The 27,494-nt window shown below is 41.9% G+C and overlaps 1 long non-coding RNA gene across 1 annotated transcript in view; it reads right to left on the bottom strand.

Annotated features, from left to right (window-relative positions):
- Positions 1-23,558, bottom strand: part of LOC137499006 (uncharacterized) — a 45,098-nt gene extending 21,540 nt beyond the window's left edge. Inside the window, exon 1 of the long non-coding RNA XR_011017969.1 lies at positions 23,450-23,558. This is a non-coding gene — a long non-coding RNA (uncharacterized lncRNA). The remainder of the gene's footprint in view (positions 1-23,449) is intronic.
- Between the last annotated feature and the right edge of the window lie 3,936 nt (positions 23,559-27,494).

Below are 27,494 nucleotides of genomic sequence, written 5' to 3'. Positions count from 1 at the left end.
GAAAGGGTTAGGAATTGGAAGGAAGCGTCTGTAGCCTTTATCAAAGTACAATCCCGGCATTTGCCTGGTGTGAAAATGGGAAACCACAGAAAACTATCTTCAGCTCTGCCGACAGTGAGGTTCGAACCCACTATCTCCCGAATGCTAACTCACAGCTGCGTGATCCAAACCACGCGGCAACTTATTCGGCTCCCAGATAAAACCTGACAGAATATATCATCATCATCATAATCTGTTTACCCTCCAGGTTCGGCTTTTCCCTCGGACTCAGCGAGGGATCCCACCTCTACCACCTCAAGGGCAGTGTCCTGGAGCTTCAGACTCTTGGTCGGGGGATACAACTGGGGAGTATGACCAGTACCTCGCCCAGGCGGCCTCACCTGCTATGGTGAACAGGGGCCTTGTAGGGGGATGGGAAGATTGGAAGGGATAGGCAAGGATGAGGGAAGGAAGCGGCCGTGGCCTTAAGTTAGGTGCCATCCCGGCATTCGCCTGGAGGTGAAGTGGGAAACCACGGAAAACCACTTCGAGGATAGCTGAGGTGGGAATCGAACCCACCTCTACTCAGTTGACCTCCCGAGGCTGAGTGGACCCCGTTCCAGCCCTCGTACCACTTTTCAAATTTCGTGGCAGAGCCGGGAATCGAACCCGGACCTCCGGGGGTGGCAGCTAATCACGCTAACCACTACACCACAGAGGCGGCTCCAGAATATATTATATATATATTTATTTATATTGCTTGCAATTAGCAAAATGGTTGTGAAGTAAAATTTTATCTTGATTAGTAATCGGAAACGCTTGAAATTGCTTATCAGTGATACGAATTATGAGTTATTACAAACGAACGAAATCAAGCTCAAAGGAAAATACTGAGAGTATGTATAGGCCTATAAAACCAGGATCGACCAAATCAGTTAAAACTTACATTTTCCATTAGTTGGAAGTTGGAGAGCAAATGAAATTATTATTAATATCTTTTAAATATTATTGGTTGTATGCCCTATCGAGTGGAGTGGCCCCGCATGATAACCCGCTACGGCTATGGAGCCAAACTCCGCATTCCTTCATTCGGGAGATGCGTGGGTTCGAGCCCCCACCATCGGCTGTCCAGAGAATGTTTTTTCATTTTTTTTTTGTTTTTTGTTTGACAATCTGCTTTACGTCGCATCGACACAGATAGGTCTTATGGCGACGATGGGATAGGAAAGGGCTAGGAGTGGGAAGGAAGCGGCCGTGGCCTTAATTAATGTACAGCCCCGGGATTTGCTTGGTGTGAAAATGGAAAACCATGGAAATACATCTTTAGGGTTGCCGACAGTAGGATTCGAGCCCATGATTTCCTGAATACAAGCTCACAGCTACGTGAACCAAACGGCGCGACCAACTCGCTCGGTAAGGTACAGCAACAGCATTTGCCTGGTGTGAAAATGGGAAACCACGAAACACCATCTTCAGGGCTGGGGTTCGAACGTATTATCTTCCGAATACAAGCTCACAGCTGCGCGCCCCTAAGAGCATGGCCAACTCACTCGGTCTCTGAGAATGGTTTTCCGTGGTTTCCCATTTTCTCTTCCAGATAAATGCCGGGACAGTTCCTATTCATAGGTCACAGCCGATTTCTTCCACCTCCTTACCTAATTTCATTCACTTCATCTTCATTTGCTCCTCAACTGAGCTTGGCGTCAGGAAGAGCATCCGGTCGTAAAAAAGCATGCCATTCCCCGACTCCGTATCAAGAAACGGGACTGATATAGATGCAAAACAGATTTTATTCGCCATAACTACATTTACGGTTTTTGGAGACGCTGAGATGCCGAAATGCTGTCCCGCAGGAGTTCTTTTACTTGCCAGTAGATGTACTGACACGAGACTGGCAAAATTTGAGCACTTTCAAATATCACCGAAGTGAACCAGGATCGAACCTGCCAAGTAGAGCTCAGAAGACCAGCAGTCTACCGTCGGAGCTATTCAGCCCGGCTGAAATTATTACTTCGATTCCCTATGAGTGATGACAACTTTTTACAACAAAGAAATGAAACCAACCCTTGGAAAATCGAAAAAAACCGCTTCTACTGGAGTCTCGAAGTTGGACACTATTAAAACTGTTAGCACTATTAGCTGCCGCCGTTTGATTCCCGGCACTGCCAGAAATTTAAGAATGAAAGGAGAGCTGGTATGTGGTTAAAATGGTACATGCAGTTCACCTCCATTGGGGGTTTTCCTGAAAAGAGCTGTACCACCTCGGGTTGAGGACATGAGTTTATTTTATTATTAAAACTAAAGTCTCACAACGACGAGTGTGAAGCTAGAATTGCTGTAGGTGAAATGAAATGGCATATGGCTTTTAGTGCCGGGAGTGTCTGAGGATATGTTCGGCTCGCCAGGTGCAGGTATTTTGATCTGACGCCCGTAGGCCACTTGCGCGTCGTGATGAGGATGAAATGGTGATGAAGACAACACATACACTCAGCCCCCGTGCCAGAGAAATTAACCAATGATGGTTAAAATTCCCGACCTTGCCGGGAATCGAACCCGGGACCCCTGTGACCAAAAGCCAGTACGCTAACCACATAGCCAGAGAGCCGGACATTGCTGTAGGTAAATGGATATAAGAAAATTAAATTCAAATATCTCAGTGAAGCAACGCAGTAAGTGCAATGTGACGGCTTGTATCGAATTCAACTCGAATGGCTTTGCATTCTACACAGCGAGCATTAGGTTAGAAAGTACCAACATAACCGCCATTGTTCTCAAAAAGCGAACAGTACGCCTGGGCTGTTATCGGTGGCCCACGAGGGGAGCCGCTCATGTCTTTGTACGCTTCAGGGCCGGTGACCTAGCTGTTAAGCCCCTTTAAACGACAAACATCATGTACGCTTGTATCAGGCTGAGAGGCGGTATTCTCAGCTCCTACTTAACGGATTGATATAAACGAAGTGTAGGGATAATCCGGACGTCTCTAATATGACAATTTCATGAAAAGCGGATTAGCAGTTTTGCCTTTAGTCTGTTTAAACAGACAAACAAACAAACAGACAGACAGACAGACACTTTCAAAAATTACATATCATGTATACTATCAACCCAGTCAAAGTCGTGACAAATAAACGGCTGTACTGAGATACACTACATTCTTATCGTGATGTATTTATTTTCATCTTGCAGTCTTTTAGAAAGATTGTCTTCATAACATCAAATACAGTAGAGACAATACGCGACACTCAGCGAGATATCGAGGGACAGCTATTAGAGCTCTCTCTCTCTCTAGCGGATTGACCTGAGAACCACTGATTCTGTCATAAGAGCCCTTGTATTTGTGTATGAAGTTTTTGGTGTTATTTATGCGTATTCAGTGAGTTGACATTATTAAATAGCAGCGTGTGTCATTCCTTGATATATCCTCTCAACACGAGGGGAAAGACATGTGCTGTGTTTGGCTGCAGTAACTATGAAGTAGAGAAGAATGCACGGTCCTTCTTTCGTTTCCCTCGTGACAAGAAAATGTAATATTGTGTTTGCATATATATATATTTCCAGTGACAAAGAGATTTTTATAGTACTTCATAATCTTCTGACCTGCTTGACCCATATTTTAACTGGCTTAAAATATAATGCGGATATTTTATTGTATAGTGCAGCAGTTAACCTTCAATACCGATGTGTTGTTGAAGGTGTGATCTCTGGGTTTCATTTAATTCAGGAAAATACATATGCATATGAGTGTGGCTGGTTGTGTTCCAAGTTACCCCGTTTGGAATGTCGTAATGCATTGTCAAGCACTGAAGAAAATATGGGTGATTTAAGAAATGTACATATTTTGTTGAAACAATACGATGATGCAAATTTGCTTGCCCCTAATATAATGACATTATGGCAAGTATTGCTTATAAGGAAAGTTTGAATGTTTTTGAGGCTAAATTTATAGATTTTCTTTCTGTTAGTAGGCTTCAAGTTAAAAGGAAAATTGTCCAGCTCTTAAATGTAAATTTATTGAATCATGTGTGTAAGGATTGTGCCGATATTTTTATTGACAAGTGTTTTAATATGATGATACAATGCTTTTAAATGAGAAAAAAGAAAAATCTAGCCGTGAACGTTCAGGCAGGAATTCTAAAGCTAATAAAGTAATGCATAAATGAAAGATCAAGCCCTTTCACAGCAGTCCATTTCACATCTTGATTATATGTCTAATTTCAGTCTTTAAATAATAACCTGTTAAATAATTCTTCATTCATTTATCCAGAATTGCTTTAGCAACTTTGAAGTTAATATCTTAGTAACACTTTTTTTTTCTAGACGTAGTTTATTTATCCATTTCCGTATATACATTTCCATTGATATTTGAATTTAGCGCGAATTTTCAGGTCAAGCCACTAGGAGCGCCACTTGCGACTAGTCTCCCATTTTAACAAGGCTAAATCCGGAAGTGTCGCGTATTGTCTCTACTGTATTTGATAACATTCAGTAATTTCTCTAGATGTTCTATAGACTTGTGTTTAAATAAACTTTCCTAGAACCGTGATTCCTTTCCGAAAGTCCACTTTATTCTCTTTTACTGCTAATTCTATGTAAATATTGAATAACCTACTGTACAGCGTACCTCGCTGTTTTCTGAATTGTTGCTTCGTTTTTTTGAAATCCTCGATTCTTCTGCAAGATTCCTTGTAATTTTCTCAATTATCTGGGATCGGCACTAATGAGGATTAAGCTCAAATTACGGCAGGATGGCAAACCACAGAAAACCATCTTCAGGGCTGCCGACAGTGGGTTCGAACCCACTATCTCCCGGATGCAAGCTCAGCTGCGCGTCATTAATCGCACGGCCAACTCGCCCAGTCAACTCCTTTTTCAAGCCTCCCACCCCCAAATTGACTTTTCCCCCCCAAATCGCGTGTTTCTTTTTTCTTTTCTTTATTTATTTTCTACGGGGATTCTAAATGCCAATTGTCACGTCTGTAACATCTTTAGTTTTTTTAGATACAAGTATCCTCTTACAAATAATTCAACTATTTTTTTAATTCTTTCATCCCACCCCCTTAAATGGATTTTCTCAAAACAAAAGAATACATGTTTGTTTCTTTATTTTTAAAGGAGTCTCCAAATACCAATTTTCATGTCTGTAACATGTTAAGATTTTGAGATATACTGTAGAACTGCTTCGTTTAAAAATACCCTTTATCAGTTCTCTTATGTGGATTTCCAAAAAAAAAAATAGCTATGTTACTTTTATAGGAGATTCCAAATACCAATTTTCACGCCTGTAACATGTTACATTTCTGAGATAGACTGTAAATATAGTGTTTTAAAAATTCATCCCCTTTGTCACTCCTGTTCACCCACCATTGATTGGATTTTCCAAAAACAAAATAACGCGTGTTTCTTTTTATTTAAAGGTGATTCCAAATACCAATTTTCATGTCTGTAGCATCTTCAGTTTTTGAGATATATATATCCTCATAAAAGGTATTCAAGCCATTTTTCACCCCACCCGCCACAATGGGATTTTCCGAAAACAAAAATATACGTGTTTATTTTTAAAGGAGTTGCAGTCACTTAAGTGCGGCCAGTATTGTGTATTCGGGAGATAGTAGGTTCGAACCCCACTATCGGCAGCCCTGAAAATAGTTTGCCGTGGTTTCCCATTTTCACACCAGGCAAATGTCAGGCTGTACCTTAATTAAGGTCACGACCGCTTCCTTCCCACCCCTAGACCTTTCCTGTCCCATCGTCGCAATAAGACCTATCTGTGTCGGTGCGACGTAAAGCAACTAGCAAATATATATATTTAAAGGAGATTCCAAATACCAATTTTTAGGACTGTATACTTTTAATTTATATATATATATATATATATATATACTCATTTAAGCAATTCACCTTCCTTTTCACCCCCTTAACAACGGAATATCCAAAAATCCTCCCTTAGTGAACACCTACACACTAATATAAATGTACGGTATCCCCAAAATTTTATTTCTTTATGTGCGGTAGTTTGGCTCGGCGATGATGAATCAGTCAGTCAGTCGGTCAGTCAGTCAGTCAGTCAGTCAGTCAGTCAGTCAGTCAGAACATGTTATTTTATACCCCTCATATATAGATATAGATGACAGATAAGCATGGGCACGTTTGTAAATGCAGACCTTTATTTCGAGATTTACTGCTCCTAGACGGTGCATCATATCGACAAACGGTAAGTTCGCCTTTGTGGTGTAGTGGTTAGCGCGATTAGCTGTCACCCCCAGAGGCCCAGGTTCGATTCCCGGCTCTGCCACGAAAGTTGAAAAGTGGTACGGGGTCCACTCAGCCTTGGGAGGTCAGCTGAGTAGAGAAGGGTTCGATTCCCACCTCAGCCATCCTCGAAGTGGTTTTCCGTGATTTCCCATTTCTCCTCCAGGCAAATGCCGAGATGGTTCCAAACTTCAGGCCACGGCCGCTTCCTTCCCTCTTCCTTGTCTATCCCTTCCAATCTTCCCATCCCCCCACAAGGCCCCTGTTCAGCATAGCAGGTGAGGCAGCCTGGGCGAGGTACTGGTCCTCCTCCCCAGTTTTATCCCTCGAACCAAAGTCTGAAGCTCCATGACACTGCACTTGAGGTGGTAGAGGTGGGATCCCTCGCTTAGTCCGAGGGAAAAACCAACCCTGGAGGGCAAACAGGTGAAGAAGAAGAGTTTTGTATAAGAGAGCAGCATAAAAGAGCTATGGAAAAGCGCAACGAAACAATTAAATAGAACAAGAAAATTACTGTATGTGTCTTTTAATAACTACTGTTTACTTTCTAGGCTCTCGGGGACTTGCTTTTTGGGGTCAGAAAGAAAGTAGAATGTATTTGAACCGAGATATCTATGTTAGATTTCATGTTAGATTTTGAACATCTTGGCCCGTTACGACAATCGACTTCGAACCTACTTTAACACTTCAGTAGTTTTTCATGGTACTTCTCACGACATTCAGAATGATTTAATATTCTCTCTCTCTCTCTCTCTCTCTCAGATGTTGACTATCACAGGTGCGTTTTGTTTCCTTAATCAATGTCACTTTCATATTGTCAGAGCCAAGGGTAAGACTATGACAGGTCAATGAAAGTAACAAAATTGCTCTAGCCTATACCAGAAGACATAGTGCACTGTAAACACTAGGTTCTGCCAGTAAAGGCATGACCCATATGTACCCTTTATTTAGGGTTACCAGATGGCTGTCAAATTTTAAAAACAGGACAGAAGCAGGGCGTATTAAAACCGTCAAAATCAAAACAAAGATTTGTGCTGTAACACTCTGCTTCTTCGACAGTGCGAACCTTTGTGAAGCAATTGTAGTTCATCTCCAAATTAGCATTTAACTTTTTTTAAAGCTATTTATTCGGGGCGTCGACCTAAGAAGATCTTTTGCCCCTACACCATATGTTGTGAACCTGCGTATATTTGGAAATGGAGCTAGGTGTACGTGTCATTTTTATCCTCATCACGACGCGCAGGTCGCCTATCAAATCAAAAGACCTGCACCTGGCGAGCCGAACTTGTCCTCGGACACTCCCGGCACTAAAAGCCATATGCCATTTTTTTCTGAATATTTGAATTTGAGGAAAGGAAGAAAGGAAGGATGACACAAACACCCAGTCCCCAGGCCTGGGATATTAAACATTTACAATTAAAAACCCCTGACCTGGCCGGGAATCGAACCCGGGGCCGCTGGGTGACAGGCAGACGCGTTGCCCCCTACACCGCGGGGCCGGACAAAAGGAATTGAGCCAACGGCAAGTGGTGTTCTCAAGCGGTCACCCATCCAAGTAGTGACCACGCCCAATGTTGTAGCAGTTAACTTACACATCCTTTTTCCGATTGTACATAATGCTCAGACCGTTCAAACCCGGGACCCCTGTAACCAAAGGCCAGCACGCTAACCATTGAGCCATGGAGCCGGACAAATATTCAGACTGACACGTTAAGTAAACTACTGCTCAAAATATACAGACGTGTGCAAATTATTAGAATAAATGATAAAACTAACAGTAATTCACTTTTAAAGTATAATTATAATAATTTATCAATATACAATGACCTCTTTAGTACTTTGTGTGCATTCCCTTGTTTTTTTATAACCATTTGGATCCTCTTTGACATGATTGACACAAGGTTCTTGCACATTTTCTGAATTTCTTCATCTCGATGCCATATATCTATGATGTTTTCAATGAGGTTATTGTTCTTTTCTTCATTCTTGACTTCACAATTCCCCATAAATTTTCAATTGGGATGCAGTCTGGGCTATTACCAGGCCAAGGCAATGTCTTTATACTGTTTTCCTTCCAAGAATTTCTTAACAGACTTGGCCTTATGGCATGGTGCTGCGTCATGCATAAAAATGCAATCTCCATCAGGAAACTAATACCTGATCTGAGGCAGCAGACGGGTTCGAAGCACCTTCTTGTACTGATTCTGCTCCATCATGCCCTCAACAATGTATAATCTGCCACATCCATGAACTGACATGCAACTCCATACCATCACTGAAGTTGGATGTTTAACTTTCTGTGTGGTACAGTTTGAAGAAAACGCCTCATCAGGGGTCCTTCTCACATATTGGCTGCTTTCCTCCGACACAGAAAATATGGACTCATCAGAAAAGATTACCTGCAAGATATTAAGCACTTCTTGGAATGGCTTTTTCAACAGAATGTTTTGGAAATATAAGAAAATAAATCAGTACACCTCTGACTGAATTTTTGAAAAAAATCCACTTAACCCATGAGGATGAAGTTACTTCTTAGCAAACAGTAAATTATGGGATATATCATGTGGCTTACCTTTTCCCAATTGTCCTTAAGCTCATTATGCATTGTTTTTGCCCATTCCAGCCGTTTCTTAGCCATGGTAGGTGTTATTTTGGCTTTATTTCTCGGCTTTCTTGCAGGAAGTCCTGCAGCACAAAGACTGCTTCTGACAATTGATGGAGATATTTCAACTCCATAGTTCTTTATTTGATTGCTCAAGTCCTTACTGATGCTTCTTCGATTCATCTTAGCCATTTGAATCAATTTTCGTTGCATATGGGGGCTCATTATCGGTTTTCGACCACATTTCCCCTTACGTTTGACTGCACGGTTTTCCCCTGATTTCAATGCAGAGCTGATTCTACTAACCGATACTTACGAAAGATTCAATTTCCTAGCAATATCTTTTTGGGAATATCTACCTTCCTTTAATAAACATTCAGTCAATGCCAATTTATGGGGAGAAAGATCTGTTATCTTAAACATGACCTCACTTTTGCAAGAAGATACACCTTCAGTTCACCACTTCAAAAACTCACTAGGAAACAAATCCAAAACCCAACTTTATCCCAAACTTGGATTATACAGACATATATAAACAATATAAAACACTTCTAGGCTTCAATTCTGGCATAGGAACTCAACACTCAACTAGAAAAAGCTATGGAAACCACATTCAACAATTGCCACAACATTAGCTGATTCGATAAACAGTGTTAGAAACCTCTACAGAGAGGGAAATAATTGTCCCTCAGATATCCCAAAGGGCCATTAGTGGACTGCATGAACCAAAGAATACATAAACAGGTTGAAACATACTTTTATATTCATATGTATAGAGGTTTTTGTACTAAATGAGGGAAGAAACACAAAATTCATGCATTATTCTAATAATTTGCACACGTCTGTAATTAGTCTACCTCGATCTGTCTGTATGTATGTCTACTCCTTAGCCCAGTTTCTTGATACGGGGTCGGGGATGAGGTGATATGATTTTATATGGCATGTTTACGGCCGGATGCTCTTCCTGACACCAACCTCAGTTGAGGAGCTAATGGAGATGAAATGAATGATGGTAAATGAAATTGGGTAAGGGGGTGGTAGGAATCAGTTGTGGCCTATGAAAAGGAACTAACCCGGCATTTATCTGGAAGAGAAAATGTGAAACCACAGAAAACCGTCCGTTCACCGGACAGCCGATGGTGTCGAATGCAGAACTTGGCTTACTTTCACCTGTTAAAGAAACGGCACTTAACGGCCTTGAAAGGGTCTTGGCCTGCCCAGCGACCGCTGCTCAGCCCGAAGGCCCGCAGATTACGAGGGGTCGTGTGGTCAGCACGACGCATCCTTTCGGCCGTTATTCTGGGTTTTCGAGACCGGGGCCACCATCTCACCGTCAGATAGCTCCTCAATTCTAATCACATAGGCTGAGTGGACTTCGAACCAGCCCTCAAGTCGAGAGAAAAATCCCTGTCCTGGCCGGGAATCGAACCCGGGGTCTCCGAGCGAGAGGCAGGTACGCTACCCCTACACTACGGGGCCGGCTACTTTCACCTATACTGTATAAATAAAATTATAATTTTGTCTGAACGCTCGGATTAGTCCAAAACTTATATCTTAAAAAATGTTTAGATTAACATTTTATTAAAATATAATTGTATTATAACAATAATAATATCAATAATAATAATAATAATAATAATAATAATAATAATAATAATAATAATAATAATAATAATAATAATAATAATAATAATAATGGCGTGTAGCCTTCGAAGAGGCCTGGTGAAGGTCTTTCGAGTTGACGCCGTACAGGCGATCTGCGCGTCTGTGAGCATCTATATATGATGAATTGAAAGTTAAAATTCCCGGCCGAGAATCGAACCTGGGGCCCCTTGGACCAAAGGCCAGCACGCTAACCATTTTGCCATGGAGCTAGACAAATCTATAACGATAATGCGTAAAGGTTCATTGTTAGCGCCATCCATAACTGCGTGTATTCTTCACAAATAAGGGCACTTCAACGGTTGTGAGGTGAACCAGTCTTGTAGCCTCGCACCAGCTTCAAGCAAGGCCGCCAGGCTACAAGGCTCGGACCGTGACGTCACGCTAGTGGCTGGCGTTCAGCATGGCAGTGTAGGGCCCGCTCTCACTTTCACCATGATATTGTTCATTTATTCAACCTTAACGATAAAATTGGACACTCCTTCAATTGTGGCTTTACTTAGGCTTGTATACTACAGGAGTTTTATGCGGGGAGAAAACTGGCAGGGCAGTAGGCTACATGTACATTTCTTTACGTAAAATTATGATGACATCTGTCACTTGTAACTCAACACGGTATCTTTAAAAGATTAGAACGCATAATACGTATACAAAAATTTTTAATGTTACTAGGAAAATGCATGATGGCAATTCACAACAATAGTCTGAAACCTTTCTTAGAAATTAAGCTGCAACTTAAAACTTACCTAAGAATTCCTAAGGTTTCAGTTTGTACATTTTTATTTTCCTGAGGATTTCTTCTTCTCAGCGATGAGTTTATATACGGTAACTTTTCTATTGTTATTCAATAATATATTACAAAATATGTATATACATCTGTCAACGAAATGTTTAAAACTATTTATTTAATCACTGCATGTTTAAACATTTTCTTTTTCCAGAACATTGTTGACAAGCGAAGTCAGAATTTTTCTCTGAGAATCCTCATGTAAAAACGTTAGTATACAGGTTTACATTTTGTAGCTCTAAAAGAGTCTGGTACAACACCTTTTGGTACAGGGCAGGAGCAAGCCAAGGCCGCACTAGATAGACTCAGACATTTTCTTGTCTGACTCAGAGTTGTCAAAGTCAGGATAAGTTGTCAGTTTGATTAAGCCAGTTATTTATTAAGATTTTAAATAAATGACCAGTATCAAACAATTTTGTGTGTGTGTGTGTGTGTGTTTCGTCAATTGGATTTTGAAAAGTGGTTTGTAAACTGCTTTTGCACAGCTTTTCAAACATTTTCCTGTTATTATTAGAAATTATGCATGCTACCTTATAAGCTATAGGACTATCTGTTAATACTTTAAAGACTTGCAAAGTTAGTTCTTCTAAGAAATGTCACATTAGGTTCTTACATGGAAACAAATCACAACGTCTTTATTTTTTTAAAGACTGGATGACAACATAAAAGTGTGTGCAGTTGTAGCTAATGTAGTGTTATTTTCTCCGCTTTTACTACTAAAAGCAACTCCCTCTACCTTTCCTCCTAGCGGGCGATCTGGCCGTGCGGTTAGGGGCGTGCGGCTGTGAACGTGCATCGGGAGATAGTGGATTCGAATCCCACTGTCGGCAGCCCTGAAGAAGGTTTTCCGTAGTTTCCCATTTTCACACCTGGCAAATGCTGGGGCTGTACCTTAATTAAGGCCACGGCCGCTTCCTTCCAGCTGTTATGCCTCTCCTATCCCATCGTCGCCATCGTCGCCACTAGCAAAAACAAAAATAAAACCTTTCGTCCTTTATAGTTCAGCTCACGTTTTATGTAGACTCCATTCAACAAGTTACAAAATATTTCATGCTCCTTTAACAATTTTAGTTTCTTTTTTCAAGTAATTCCAATGTGAATCATCAATACCCGAATTTCCCGTGCCTAGTTTTGCAGTAAAAGACTGTGAATAACCAAGTGGGGCATTGTAAGAAACGTTGACTGTCTTATCTTCTTTTACGCCCCAGGAAATGCGAAAAATATTGAAGTGAACCATGTTATTAGAATACAGGAGTAAGATACTTTCTTTGCAAAGGCTATATTTAACTGTTCCTTAAAACAATTATAATTTATCAGTAATGATACACTTATTAACTTCACTTTCAATTTCATCGATTATTTTGTGTACATATTCTATTTTGTCGTGGACAGTCACTTTTGAGTTACGAGCAGGTCTAAACAGGAAGTTATAAATACTTTTCTAATTTGACCATTTGAATATCTTGCCCCCATCACCTAATGCAGGTATATCAGGGTTATAACTCATGAAAATATCATGTTTAATGGATTTAAAATCAAGAGCCTCGTTTAATGTTAAGGAAGTACCAATTTTCGGAATATTTTCCTCAGTCACATACATTTTGAAAATACAGACTTTGGCTGTTAAAGTTGACGGAAACTTTGTCCAAATCTAATTTGCGTTTAATACTGAAATTACCCTGAACGTCATCGAAGTCCTTGATCCTGTCATATTCTTCCTCAGCTTTCTTTCTTTCCTTCCTCTTCCCGTTTTTCAAATTATTCTTGTCTTTGAATAGGATTTTTGCTCGTTGTTGGAAGATTTTTTATACAGTTAGGCAGGCACATTTTAAAACTTAGGAATAGCATCGTTTGAGAGTTTTAAATGGTTAGGTTTTACAGTTAAAAGAGACTCATCAGGTCTTTTAACGGAATCGTCCCTAATTGCGAAACTTCGTCGAAGTGTTTTATGCACACAACTGAGCTTGCTGAAGGGATGAATTCGGTTCGATGGATAGCTATGATCCACTTTTGTTTCCGAAACACGCCAGTAGGAAATTTAAACACTGAAATATTAGGCTGTTTTGAACTGTAGTTGATTCTACAACCAGGTATACAACACGACGTGGCCATAATTCCCAATGTTCACACACGTTTAAATCATACAACACCATCGATAGCCTCACTGCTGCGAGGTTCAGATCAGCTTACAAGTCACTGGCGAGAAGTGAAGCGGCTGGCGACTAGTGTGACGTAGCGCCCGAAGTGGAGGGGGAGCCTTATGGCCTGAATATCTAGCTGGCCTTGCTTCAAGTCGGAGGGTCAAGTAACTCACGGACTCCATAGACCCTAGTGACGTATACTGAGGGCTACCAAGGCTATCAGTGAAGCCCAAACCTCAACTGAGAATGATGGAAGTGTAAAACACATTATAATGTAAGCATCTGACACATTGTTCCATTTACAAAACTTGAAAGCAGTGAGAAAAAAGTCTCACGTATTTCTGAGAGCAAGGCATCGGAAACTGATATTGCAGCCCAGACTCTCGTCCCTCTCCCCTCGAATCGCCACGCGCGGCTTGCTGCTGTTGTATATCGGATAGGAGCGGCGACCGTGGGGGATAGGTGTGCTAGGGTTCGCTCTGTCAGATCGCCACTGCTAACTCTCAACCGTGCGTTACTCATCGTATGTACTTCCTCACCCCATACTTCTGAATGAAATAGATAACAGAGTGCTGGTATTTCATTCCCGTTTACTTCTACATCCTTGTAGGAAGACACTGCAGGGCTGCTGTTATAGGAGCAATATAGTTTTCTTTTTATTGGTAGATCTGCTAAAATTAAATTCAATATTTCAGATTTAGTGTTCTCTTTTGTTGGTTGGAATCGAACCCGTGATCATGGGTTAGACACCACCACTGATCTTCCCAGGAAGCTAATTAACCAGTGATGGCATCTGTATAGGCTTGGTGGTGACCTAATGAGGATAAAATGAATGACGAAGACGTCATAAATACCCAGTCCCCAAGCCAGGGGAATTAACAGAATGAGGGAGTTGATCGGGGCCGTCGAACCAAAGGCAAGCATTCTATTCATTTAGCCCCAAAGCCGGACTTTAATTTGCTAAACCTTAGGCTACCATCTGCACCGATCAGGGGTTGAGCATTGGCAGTAGCAGAGGCCAGGGCAGTAGCTTGTGAAGCAGCCTTGGTAACACAGCAGCCTTCTTCGTTGGTTATTGGCTGCAGTTCAAAAAGCTGAAGGCTTGATGCTCACTAAACCAACCATCGAAAAGGGGTAGTCTAGTGGTAGCCCACGTCTTGATCCCAGCATACGCCACTGATGGACCCGTACAAGTAACCGTACTCAGTTTTCAGATCCATAGGCAGCAATATTAACTGCCTTGTCATACCATATGTATGTACCAGGTGGCTCCCGAACACCGTACTTTCTACTTATAAATACCCCGCATGCACAAATGATGAATGGGATGTCTACCAACTGATTTTCACATGGGAACTACTGCCAGCGGGCAGGTTACGCCAGAATATGAAGAAATAAGAACAGAGCGTCACTCGCAACATGTTACTCAGCGCTACCGGTCTAATGGACCCCTTGTATTAGTAAACATCGTTTTCGACCGCATAGTTCTAGGCTGGTTTATGGTACAGCCACACTATATTTGCTGTCTGCATATCGGCAATGGCCTGTGTGATCAGCAGCGGTGAATACACAGACATTATTTTAAGCTGGACAACCTGGTCGGAATGCAACAGAAGCTCTAAACAGACGTACGCCTTCTACACACATATTTCGCCGAACAGTATTCGTTTTTGTTCCATACAACCAACCCTTTTATCGAGTTGAATGTCTACACGTGTATAAATTAATAAGTTATTAGATTTCATTTACTGCATCTTTGGCATGTCTACAAACAGTAGTGGCGATTAGGGGGGTGGGGTGAGGAGGGACAGTCGCTCCCACCCCCCACTTTGTAGAGTAAATATTACATTTTATTCCACTTTAGCCAGCTGGAACTAGGAATTATTTTTAAAAATCTGTGTGTACAAGGCTTGTTTTCTTATTAGCTAAATATTTCCTTTATTGGATAGCGCTACGGCAAGTAGTGGAGACGTTGCATGTACATATTTTTTGCCGAGGTCGTGGCCACTGAGTTATAATTCACCCGCTTGCCGCGCGCATTCGTCAGTCTGGCAGTCTCTTTATTGTCTGTTAGTTTCTTAGTGTGTATTCAAATACTAAATTATTTTTAATTGCATAATCATGCCTTACATCTATGTAATTGTGCCGGGCGAGCTGGCCGTGGGGTTACGGGCGCCCAGCTGTGAGCTTGCACTCGGGAGATAGTGGTTTCGTATCTCACTGTCAACAGCCCTAAAGATGGTTTTCTGTGGTTTCCCATTTTCATACCAGGCAAATGCTGAGGCTGTACCTTAATTAAGGCCACGGCCGCATCCTTCCCATAAGTTCTATCTGCGTCGATGCGACGTAAAGTCAATTGTAAAAAAATGTATAATTGTAATTGCAATTTCAACGTGAGAGAATACCAACTTTACTTTCACCGGACTAAATTGTTTCGTTTGTATTATGTTATTTTTATATGTAAATGTAATTAATCTGCCCCATGGATTATTCGTAATAATAGTTTTTTGAGTTTTTGATTTAATGCTGTATAATAAAATTTTCACCAGGTCTCACAAACATACTACGGGGCATTTACTTAATAAATAACATAACACAAAGAAATAATTTAGGAACGTTGGTATTAGCTCCCGTACAAATACGATTACAAGTGATTTTTTTATAATTCGCTTTACGTCGCACCGACATAGATAGGATTTATGGCGACGATGAGACAGGAAAGGGTTACGCGTGGAAAGGAAGCGACCGTGGCCTTAAATAAGGTACAGCCCCAGCACTTGCCTGGTGTGAAAATGGGAAACCACGGAAAACCATCTTCGGGGCTGCTGACAGTGGGATTCGAAACTACTATCTCCCGAGTGCAAGCTCAGAGTTGCGCGCCCGTAACCATACGGCCACCTCGCCCGGTATAATTACATAGAAGTACGGCATGATTATGCAATTAAAAATCATTTAGTATTTGAATACTCACTAAGAAACTAACAGACACTAAAGAGACTGCCAGGCTGATGAATGCGCGCAGCAAGTGGGTGAATTATAACTCAGTGGCCACGACCTCGGCAAAAAAGGAAAAATAAACATATGTACCTCTACTACCCTTCCTCACAGCAGATGCAAAGTCTCCACTACTTGCCGTAGTGGTATACAAATTGGTTAGCCGCGGCAAACAGCATTTTGTGCGTATTTCCGTCAATAATTATGTTAATAATAAAATAAAATAAACGAAGGAATCAGCAGATAAGATAACAAGGTTTGTACAAACAGCTTTTAAAAAATGATTCCTAGTTCCAACTGGCTAAAGTGGAATAAAAATGTAATGTGTACTGCACAAAGTGGGGGGGGGGGGGGGCGACTGTCCCTCCTCGCCTCACCCTTAATCGCCGCTACTGTTTGTAGACACGCCAACGATCCAGGAAAGGAAATCTAATAACTTGTTAATTTATGTTCGGTGAAGTACGTGTGTAGAACGCATACGTATGTTTGGAGCTTCTGATGCATTCCGACCAGAGTGTCCAGATTAAAATAATGTCTGTGTATTCGTCGCTGGTGATCACACTAGCCTTTGGCGACATGCAGACAGCAAATATAGTGCGGCTGTACCATACACCAGCCTAGAACTATGCGGTCTAAAACGATATTTACTATTGCAAGGGGTGCATTAGACCGGCAGCGCTGAGGAACATGCTGCGAGTGACACTCCGTTTCTTATCTCTTCACATTCTGACGTAACCTGCCCGCTGGCAGTAGTTCCCCTGTGAAAATCAGTTGGTAGACATCCCATTCATCATTTGTGCATGCGGGGCATTTATAAGTAGAAAATACGGCGTTCGAGAGCCACCTTGTATATATATTTATAAACATGTTGTTGAACTTTGGCATTAGTCAAGTTTCGGAACGTAAGACATCGTCGTAAGAAACTTTCCAACGGAATCTTCTTCGTACTTTCCTGTAATCCTTGCTATTCTTCGATTTAACTCCCTATACAGCTTTTTCCTTTTCACTACTTCTAAACTGAAGTCCGTCCTCAGCATCTTATCATTAGATTTCTGAGCTTCAGATTTTAAGACCTTAATGAGGCCGTTCACTCTGGGGTGCGGTCTTCCAATCCGACTGTTCAGGTTGTACCCTTCTACTGAATTATTCGACCTATGACGTCGCCGGAAACAGTCTCGTAATTCAGGTGACACTTCAGAATTTTGTGGCCATTGGTTCACAAAGTTGTCAAGGAATTCGACGCACTTTTCTTCTGGTGCTTGCCTGTGAATAAATAGCCAACTTTCTTAAACATTTTCAGGCTTGAGATGAGCAAGTGCAGCACACATTCGTACCCACAGTCTCACGTCTTCGATATGCTGACGAGAGACATTGCGTAAAATGAAAACTATACTCACGAATGTTAACTGAGGGAAATACCTCATTTAAGGCTGAGATAGCCAACGTTTCAAAATGAATATATATCGTGTCGGGCTTCGAATCGGATACTTTTCGTAGAATCAATCGTAGCATTCGTAAATAAGTTTCTTTCTGTCAGGAAGAAGAGTAAAAACGACTGCTGCAACGTTTGTTTCATCTTCGGCGTTTCCAAGCTCGACATATAGGCCTATGGAATAGATTTGATTAAACTGACTACTGCAGCTTTTGAATGCCCCATTCACGAAGAACACCAACAACCTACCTTTTACACCATCATCGGCCAAGAGAAAATTCTCCCAGCCACGAATTTTTAGGATTTCTTCACGAAGAACAACCTATTCGGAACTTCTTGCCTCTTTTTGTACTCCTTGAGCATGGTTTCTGTTCCGGTACTGCGTACTCTTTAAATTGTAGAACTGCGGCGTCCTTGTAACGAATTCGTAACCCCTGTTTAATAAAGGCTGAATTTCTTCGTGAAATACCCGAGGAACTGCTACAATGTTATCCTCGCGGGATCGTTTCTTCACTCGAAATATAAATTTCTTTACACCCAAGTTCACCTCGTCAGTAACGCACTGGTGATCGATCATTCTCATCATAATATCGTTTAGACACACTACTCTTCCTTTACACTGCATTTATTTCTGTTTAAATAAGCATGGAATAAGCATGTTGAAAACTATAGCCTAATATTACTTCAAAAAAAGTTCAAAAGAGAGGGGACGAGTTGTGTTATCTGGAGTACCGTACGCCCTAATTAGCAGTGCCCCTGCTGCATGTACGTTTGGAAGCCTGATAATTTTACAGCGATCCCAAATAGTACTGATAGCAAATGATGATGATGATGATGATGTTTGTTGTTTAAAGGGACCTAACATCTAGGCCATCGGCCCCTAATGGTGCGAAATGCAACGACAATTTAAAAGTACAAAATTCATACACTGACCAGAATTCAGAACGTGATGATGAATGAATAGATGAACAACAATCAGTAGATCCGACCCGCAATGCCTCACCTTCCCAGAAACAATATTATGCTTCCAGTGCTTCCAAAGCACAATCCCGAATCGATGATGCTTGTTGTCTAAAGGGATTCAATATCAAGGTCAACGGTCCCTCATAATGGCACTCATCGTTAGTAAAGTAGAACCATGGTATTTCTCAAGTTGCGGTACTAATCAAAGGTAGGGAAAACTCACATGTTCCAAACACTATGGTTCTACTCATAGTATTGTACGTCGTACAGGTAACGCAGGCCTATGGTGTTTTTCATATAATGGCGTCACTCATAGGCAATGCGAACCCATGGTGTTCCTCACGTTGGTGTACTAATCACAGGGACTCGTACTATCCCGAGGTGTTCCTCATTAGTGGGTACAAATCACAGGCAACGCAGACCAACAGTGTCGCTCATATAGTGGTACTAATCGCAGGCAACGTAAGCCCGTGAAGTTCCGCATATAGTGGTACTAATCACAGGTATTGGAAACCCATACTGAACCGCTTTCTGCTGATACTAATCACAAACCTATTGTGTACATAACATAGTGGTACTACTCGCAAGTAAAGGCGACCCATGGCTTTCCCCGCGTGATGGTACTAATCACAAGTAGTTTCATGGTTCTAATTCAATCATCCCTTGGTTGCCCCTTTCGATAGGCAGGGGGTACCGTGGGTGTATTCTTCGTCTGCATCCCCCACCCACAGGGGGGGGGGGTAGAGAGAGAAAAAAGAAGAAAAAGAAGGGATCCGTCACTTCGAAAAACGAAGTAACGGATGAAGAAAGGCAGAAGCCACGAAGGGCGTGAAACTGAAAAACTCCCTAGGTATCGCATGCTCTAATACCGGAAAAGAACAAGAGTTGACCAAGGAAGGTCGGGCAGGATAAATGAAAGTGAGGAGCCTGGCATAAGTAAGTGGAAGCAATGCCAGGACTCAGCTAAGGGCCCCGTGGTCGCCAACCCACGCTCCAAAGTTGAGAGCCCCTGGGGTCCCTTTTAGTTGCCACGAACCTACTACGCTGGCGTAGCAGGGGGAGAGGTGATACTCCCACGTGGCGCGTCCCAGGTGGCGGAAAGGGGGGTCCTAACCGGCTTGCCGGCGGACTTGAGGGAAATAAAATACCTCTCGTGGACCAAACACAAACCACCACCCCCCACCCCCTGTGGGTGGGGGACGCATAGGAAGAATGCACCCACGGAATCCCCTGCCTGTCGTAAGAGGCGACTAAAAGAGGCGACCAAGGGATGATCAAATTAGAACCATGAGACTACTTGTAATTAGTACCATCACGCAGGGAACACCATGGGTCCCATTTACTTGCGCGTAGTACCACTATGTTAGGTTCGCAATAGGTTTATGATTAGTAGCGACAGTGTGTGAATCAGGAGGTGGGTCCTACAGTACCTGTCATTCGTACCCCTATATGAGCGACACCATGGTTCTGCCTTACCTATGCTCAGTTCCCACTATGTGAGGAATTCCACGGGATAGTACGAGTCCCTGCGGTTAGTCCACTTATGTGAGGAACGCCATAAGTTTGCGTTGCCTTTATAGGTTTGCGTTGCCTGTAAACAGCGCCGCAATGTGCGAAACACCATAGGTCTGTGTTACATGTGCGCACCTGTGAATAGTACCATAATGTGTGGAATACCGCGAGTCTCCGCTACTTTTGATTAGTACCGCAACATTACACATAGCATGGTTCTAGTTTCCTATTTGGACCCGTTTCGTTTATAAGCATAATCGATTTGCATCGTGCTATAGAAGCAGTCCCCCCCCTTTTTTTTTGCTATTTGTTTTACGTCGCACCGACGATAGGATAGGAAAGGCCTAGGAATTGGAAGAAAGCGGCCGTGGCCTTAATTAAGGTACAACCCCGGCATTTGCCTGGTTTGAAAATGGGAAACCACGGAAAACCATCTACAGGGCTGCCGACAGTGGGGCTCGAACCCACTATCTCCCGATTACTGGATACTGGCCGCATTTAAGCGACTGCAGCTATTGAGCTCGGTAGAAGCAGTCCCTTGGTCAGTAATACTATTGTTTTGTGCCAGCTTCTGTGCATGTGAGGCACTGTGGGTCGGATCCACTGATCGTTTTAAATTCATATCCGTCCATCCATTCATTCTTCGTCCTCACGCTTTGAATTCTGGTCAGTGGAGGATTTTGTACTTTTAAGTTGTCATTTCATTTCGTTTCATTTCGTATCATTAGGGGCCGATGACCTTTAAACAACAAACATCAATCAATCAATCAATCAACCAATCAATCAATCAATCAATCAATCAATCCTTTTAGTCGCCTCTTACAACAGGCAGGGGATACCGTGGGGGTAGATCACAAATGTGGACTTCGGCACCAAAGAATGTTGAAGATACCTGGACAGCGAAGATGACCAACAGAGAAGTTTTCCGCCGAATGTTTAGAGTGCACTATGTCTTCTGGTATAGGCTAGAGCAATTGTGTTACTTTCATTGACCTGTTTCAGTCTTACCCTTGGCTATGATAATATGAAAGTGACTGAGGTATGAGCAATGCTAGTAATGCCATTCCTTATGCAGCCAGTTCCCGCTATGAAAATAATGGAGTGAAAATGTTGCTCATGATGCATGCATTTCAATGGGCTTCGCAGACTGATATGTAATAGCAACTTCTGGCTCAGTGAGGAAAGCAACGGGAAACTACATCACCCCTCATTTCCCTAGTACGCCTCTTCAGTGATGTCTAGGCCATCTATGGCAGCTGATGGTGGAGCTGTTGAGGATCCAACCAGCCTTAGAGCTGAGGACCAAACATACATACATACATACATACACATGAACAAAGAACCAATTCTCCCTACCGTCAAGAGAAGGAAGCTAGAATACTTCGGTCATATGATGCGGAACAGTAAATACCATCTTCTACAAGTAATATTCCAAGAGAAAATTAATGGGAAACGTGGTCCGGAGCAAAGTAGGACATCGTGGCTCGGCAACTTGAGCCAGTGGTTTGGGGTGACGAAGCTGACTCTATTCAGAACAGCTATGAACATACAACTGATCATACTGATCCAAGGTAACTACACTGATCACCAACGTTCTGCGAGGACATGGCACATGAAGAAGAAGAAGAAGAAGAAGAATAAGAAGACGAAGATTATGAGGATGATAAACTTGAGATCATTTTTGTATTATTCTCTGCATCCCTAGAAATAGTTGATAAAATACCTCACCTAGGAATAGAATAGTAGTTTCATTGTAGGCCTACAGTCCGTGATGTTATTTTTGTTGTTGTTATTCATTATTGTTATTTTAAGGGGCTAATATCTAGGTCATCAGCCTATTGCTCTCTGTGGGGGTGGTAAATACATCTACGGTATCCCCTGACCCTGACTGTCGTGAGAGGAGACTGAAAGAGGACCCCAAAAGCTCTCTGTTTGGGAGTGTTGGGTGATAATCATGGGACCTCTAGCTGAGCTTCGCATTGTTGACTCTTTTTTGTGCCAGGCTAGTCACTTTCAGTTTTCCTATCCGACCTCCCTTGCTCAAATCTTGTTCTCTTCCGACCCTGGAGGTATTAAGCTTACGGGCCCTAGGGAGTCTGTCATTTTTATGCCCTTCTTTTCTTTTGCAGGCACTTTCTTTCATCGAAGGATCGCAATTCTTCCATTTCTCCTCTGAAAAAAAAAGTGAAATGGCGTGTGGCTTTTAGTGCCGGGAGTGTCCGAGGACATGTTCGGCTCGCCAGGTGCAGGTCTTTTGATTTGACTCTAGTAGGCGACCTGCGCATCGTGATGAGAATGAAATGATGATGAAGACGACACGTACATCCAGCCCCCGTGCCAGGGGAATTAACCAAGGACAGTTAAAATTCGCTACCCTGCCGGGAATCGAACCCGGGACCCCTGTGACCAAAGGCCCGCACGCTAACCATTTAGCCTTGGAACCGGACATTTTCCCTCTGATTAGCGTTAAGAAGCGGTTTTGCCCAGTTGAGCTTCATACCACCATCAGATTATTATTATTATTATTATTATTATTATTATTATTATTATTATTATTATTATTATTATTATTATTATTATTTTATTATTGTGTACATACATAGTAGCTTGACGGGTGCAGGATTCTGTCCTCCCACTGACCCCACTGGTCAGCAGCGTTCTATATTAATCCATACCTTTGAAACACAGCAATCTGGTACAGAATGCAAGGAGGTAAGATTCTTCCTCTGGCGTGAAAGTGAGAAACAACCGAAAACCATTTCCTGGGCTGGATGGAGTTTGAACCCACACGTACTGCAATCTTACAACTGCCCGACCGGCACCTCATAGTCAACTCGTTCGCTAAATAATGGAATGTAATTTTTTGACACTGATCACGACCATGGGAATCATTTTCAAACACGGTGCCGTGTTTTATAAGGCCTACCAAAATAAGGGACGACATGTAACCCGTACGGTATATTTGTTTGCCGAGAAAACGTGACGATCACGTAAAATACGGAACGTTTAGGCACCGTATGTTATTTCAATCTGTGTCAAAATACCAGAATTAGTTAATTATTATTCGAAGTTAAAAGTGAGAAATGGCGTAAATTCGTCAGGAACTGTTATATACTGTATAATCTTACCTTCATCAGTGTAAGGTCTAGCAGGTACACATTGCATAACTGTGAGAAGACTGCAGAATAGCAATATGGTAATGGTTCCCATGACGACAACTGTCACCTCTAGGTGCTCATTGAAAGGAGACTATATAACTGGGCTTAAGTAGCGACAGTTAAACGCTTTATGAGGAGTGAGTCACGATACGTAATTTGGCCGCCAGAGACTACTTCTTCGTCCAGTAGCGGAGATTAGTATGTGTGTGTGTGTGTGTGTGTGTGTGTGTGTGGTGGGAGGGGGGGGGGGGGCGGCGGCATATGCCCCCAAAAAGCAAAGCAAACAAATTCAAGTGTACAGACTGTACCGGTACTGTACCACTTGTCCACTTGTGGAGTAAACATTACATTTTAATTCCATTTCAGTCTGCTGAACCTAGAAATTATTCTAACAAGTAATTCGTGCAAGCCCTATTGTCTTATCAGCCAATTACTTTCTTTAATTATGAACAAAATTATTAGCGGAAATACACACACACAAATAAATGTCGTTCGTCGCGATTTGTATAGCGCCACAGCAAGTAGTGGACACTTTGGATGTGCTGTGAGGAAGGGTAGCAGGAGCACACTTTTTTGCCAAGGTCATGGGTACTGAGGTACGGTATGATTCACCCGCTTGCCGCACACATTCGCCTCTCTGACAGCCTCTTTAGTGTCTGTAAGTGTGTAGTCAAATACTAAAGTATTTTTAATTGTATAATCATGCCGTACTTCTATTTAATTGTAATACATTATTAAATAGTATTGAATCAAAATCTTTAAAAAAAACTATTATTATCGCACTTAAATTGGTAAACTGTCAACCTTTACCTCTCCGTCGAAATTCGCTCAGAGAGCATAAAAAACACTACCATTTTGTAGCCCCTTTTTTCTTTTCACTTTTAATGTATAATATTCCCCCACCCACTATATTCCACAAACCCAGATACTTTTTATTGTCTGTACAATCCCCCCCCTCCACCCCACCCCACTTCTAATTCTCAGTCGCCGCTACTAGCTTCGTCAGTCTCCTTTGCTGGATGGTCAGCGTTGTGACTTCGGTTCGGAGGGTCCCGGGTTCGACTCCTAGACGGGTATTTAAACTGCATTGGTTAATTTTTCTGGCTCGGGGACTAGGCATTTATCAATAAAATACAGTCTTTAGGAATAATACTCACAGCTAATGGAAAGTGGGAAGAACAAATAGGCCTAAGACGAGCATAAATGAAAAGACTGACAGCTTTATCCAGCAAGAATTGTTTGAAGGGAAAGATAACTGAATGTAAACTGCAGAAAAATGTTCTTAATTCACTTGTAAAATGCAGGGTATTGTGCAGGGCAGAAATATGGGGCATTGAAGAAGGCAGTAGAGAACTAGAAGTAATAGATAATAAGTTCTGCAAAATAATAATGGGGCTACCAGAATGTACAGCTAATAGTGGAGTTAGAATTGTATGAGAAGAAAGCAGATATTAAAAAAAGGTACTTGTTCTCAAACGCTTCAATGCTTGCCTTAGCACCCACAACAAACCGAGACCGGAACAATTTGGATTCCAGTCGAAGTGCAGTGTCCCTTTAGTGGTGCTGCATCCACAAGGTCATTTACTTTAAGGGGCACAGCATGCCAGCAATATTTTTTGATGTAGAAAAGGCTTTTGATACCTTCTGGCACAAAAATTAATATCAAACTTTTGGACTTGAATGTTATTCCAAATTATCTTGTCAATATTATATAATTCTACTAGCTGATGTACCCGTGCTTCGCTACGGGATTCTCAGAAAGACTGACCTGGTGGTTTTCCTAACTTAATCCAACATAGGTCATTACAAAAACGTCAGTAGGAATGTAGCGATTGAAAGCAATGTTATCATATAAAATACTCGATCAAATGAAACACCGCAAACTTTCTCACTTTCAACGAACAGTACTACGGTGCCGATCTAAGAGTCCGAAGTTCCAGAGCTGGAATAACCAGGTCGCAGACTGCCGTGAACACTCCTCTGTCATTATTCCGTTAAACATGCACACTACTCATTCCAATCAGTGCCTCCGAGTAGGGATTGAATAGCTCGAATACTATGATGAACCAATGTGTTACGAACCAGATATATCAGAAAATGTATGAACCAGAGGAATGGCATGCTACTTCCCGCCAATATACAGGCAGGCTGTTTCAGTCGGTACGACCAGGCGAGTTGGCCGTGTGGTTAGGGGCGCGCAGCTGTGAGATTGATATATATAGATTTATCTATACGACCACTAATGACATAAATAACTTATTTGAGAATTACATTTCAGGCCTTCCCCTAAACTACCATTTCACTCAGCGTGAATAAAGTAATTTATAGCCTAGATTGTAGTGGATCATCACCCGACATTACATGACGATTTTCATTAAATTCTCTTCAGCCGTTTCCTCTTGATGCGTGTACATACATACATACATACATATAGACGGACAGACAGAAATTACGGGAAAGTAAAAAAATGCATTTCCTTGTTACTGTAGACATGACAGATACAGAAATACCATTCATTTCAAATTCTGAGCAATGTACAGGCAAAACACTTATTTTATATATAGATCACATTTCAGGCCTTCCCCTAAACTACCATTTCACTCAGTGTGAATTACATTATTGATAGCCTAGATTATAGTGACCTATTCCCAGACTTTGCATACCAATTTTCGAGAAGATACGACCACTAATACAATAAATGTTTGACAATTAAATTTTAGGCCTTCCCCTAAACTACCATTTTTCTCAGCGTGTATAGCCTATATTGTAGCGACTTATTTCCAATGTTTGTCTACTGATTTTCATTAAGGCACGACCACTAATAACATAAATATTTGAGAATTAAATTTCAGGCCTTCCCCTGAACTATCATTTCACTCAGCGTGATCAAAATAATTTATAGTCTAGATTGTAGCGGTTAATCACCCGACTTTACATTCCGATTTTCATTAAATTCTCTTCAGCCGTTTTCTCGTGATGCGTGTACAGACAGACAGACAGACAGACAGACAGACAGACAGACAGACAGACAGACAGACAGACAGACAGACAAACAGAAATTACGGAAAAGTAAAAAATGCATTTTCGTGCTACTGTGAACATGACCGATACAGAAATACCATTATTTTCAAATTATAAGCAATGTACAGACAAAACTCTTATTTTATATACAGGGTGAAGCGAAATTCGCGCACTCAGGCGTCGCAGCGCGACTGCTCACATGCCAGCAATAAAAAAAGTCTCTCACAAAAGTTCGTCCTTCGAGTATATCCGGCAGAAAAAGGGCGTTGAAGAGTGGCAATCTGGCAACACTGTAACCACATGTAGGGTAACTACCTCTGTCAGCACGTTTTCTTTGTGCTGTACAGTTGGTGCAGTGGTTACAGTTTTGGGTTAGCATTCAGGAGGTCGGGGGGTCGATCCTGGGTTGAAGCGTATTTTTTTTATTTCATAAATGTAGTCCAGGTGGTATGGTATCTGGCAACTTAATCGTCAACAGCCATTGCAGCGGGTCCTCTAGAAACCCTTTGCACTTACATACTACGATCCTACAAATGGACGAACAATCGTTTCCCTTGGCCAGCTTCGAAAGACGTCCTTTCCACGTCGTGGGCGTGAATTTATTCGCACAAATTCATATACTAAATGCGAAACCTGTTTTCTTTCTACCGTCCTCCAACGATCTCATAGATTAGTAGCAACTGTTATTCTTGCCTCGTTCAAGTCCATTGTATTTCCTAAGGGCTTACGTTACCAGTAGGCCTAGCAAGGTATTTGTTGTGTTCAGCTTTACAAAATGTTGTAAATGTAGGATACATGAGACCTAAGGTACGGTGTCTTACTGTATTACAGTATGCAATGTCCGATGGAAATTAGTAACCAAAAAATTGCGCCTTAACCCAGGATCGAACCCTCTACCACCTGCATGCCAACCCAAAACCCTATCTAATGCACCAACTGCTCAGCACGGATGTATGATGCTGACAGAGGTACTTACCGTACATGTGGTTACAGT

This window comes from Anabrus simplex, chromosome 3, assembly GCF_040414725.1.
Source record: "Anabrus simplex isolate iqAnaSimp1 chromosome 3, ASM4041472v1, whole genome shotgun sequence".
In the NCBI taxonomy this organism is placed as follows: domain Eukaryota; kingdom Metazoa; phylum Arthropoda; class Insecta; order Orthoptera; family Tettigoniidae; genus Anabrus; species Anabrus simplex.
The sequence above is the reverse complement of the archived record's forward strand: the minus strand, read 5'-3'. Positions and strand labels throughout refer to the sequence as shown.